Source organism: Apostichopus japonicus, chromosome 10 (genome assembly GCF_037975245.1).
Source record: "Apostichopus japonicus isolate 1M-3 chromosome 10, ASM3797524v1, whole genome shotgun sequence".
Taxonomy (NCBI): domain Eukaryota; kingdom Metazoa; phylum Echinodermata; class Holothuroidea; order Aspidochirotida; family Stichopodidae; genus Apostichopus; species Apostichopus japonicus.
In genome coordinates, this window is record NC_092570.1 from 14,128,608 (window position 1) to 14,130,254 (window position 1,647).

Sequence of the window (1,647 nt, forward strand, 5' to 3'; positions counted from 1 at the left end):
TGTAGTTTGTGACATTTAATGAATTAAACTGGACACCATGCCAAGCTTTCTCTTAATGAGCTGATGTGACGTCATCTACAGGTTTCTTCAGCTGTTTTACAGATATGTTACTTTCATCAGGTAAGGGAACACTCACAACTTTTCCGGCTAAGAGAAGTCAAATATGAGAAACAAAAGTTACAAACTTTAAATATAATAATGATTGCTTAACAAATTAAAATCAAACATAGACTGAATAGTCTAGTCTTTAATAGCCATCACCGTACATCACTCCCGGGTATATATATATATATATAGCCAATGTTTGGTTTTTGCAGCGCTTTCGAGCAAAACTAGCTCTTCTTCAGTGCATGATCACCGAAAGTGACCGTCACTTTCGGTGACCGTCACTTTCGGTGATCATGCACTGAAGAAGAGCTAGTTTTGCTCGAAAGCTCTGCAAAACCAAACATTGGCTGTTTTACTTCCAATCACTTACTTAATTCAATTATTGTATGTTACTCGAGATCCAGCCTTTCTCTAAATGCAGCATAGTTGTTTAACAGTTTTCCCGTTATTCCTATATATATATATATATATATATATATATATATATATATATATATATATATATATATATATATATATATATATATATATATATATATATATATATATATATATATAGCCGATTAGACAGCGACGAATGTATCCGAACATTCGTTGTATGGAAATTTGTTGCCGATTATATTTCCTCCACTATCCTCTTTCTCTTTCAACATACAACATGAAGTTAACCTATACCTAATTACTTGTATATATTCTAAGGCTTACAGAATATATAGCCTCCTCTTCCGTAACGATTATGTTTGCATTGGAGAGAGCTTCATTCTATAGGCGCTTTCAGAAGGTAAACATGCATAAGCCTCTACAATACTCGATGATGTTATATCAAGGAGGTATAAACAGATCAAGGAGGTACTACAAATTGGTTGAAAATGCCACGCTAGCATTATGCGTGTGTTCTAGTCAGGGTTAACCTGTCGAGCTAGTACATGCATCAACTTTTTACACAATAATTGATTCACGTTTCAATAACGTCAAGGAGTTAGTTTATATATGTTATCACAATTAGTCATGTCAAAGTCAGTAATTATATCAAATATATTTCAAATACAAACAGATATTTACAATACTGAGTTTGACTCAGAGGAAACTTGGAGGAAGCTTCGGTATTTAGCGCTAAAATCAGGCACACGAATCGCCTATATGCTTCTTGATAAGGTAGAATATTGTTTTTGAAATACAGACTTTTAAGCTAATATTTATATGCAAATTTAACACTGTTTAAAAATGTTGGTTGTTACCTCATTATCTGAAATGAAACATGCATCGCTTATCAAGCCGATGCCCTACAATTGTTATGACTCATTTAGTATCAAACAAATTCGAAAATATGAATAACGACTTTTAGTTTTATTTAACAGGTTCAGTCCTTTTTTAGAAGCCGGCATGAGCACAGAAATAGCTAGCAAAAAGCGCCTATAGCATAGGTTACGATGAAAATATAAAGTTATTATATAGCCTTTGTTTGCTTTGTAATTGACCTGAACTGAAATATGTAAGTGGTAAAGTCCTAAACGGCACTTCATAGACCAATGGACACAA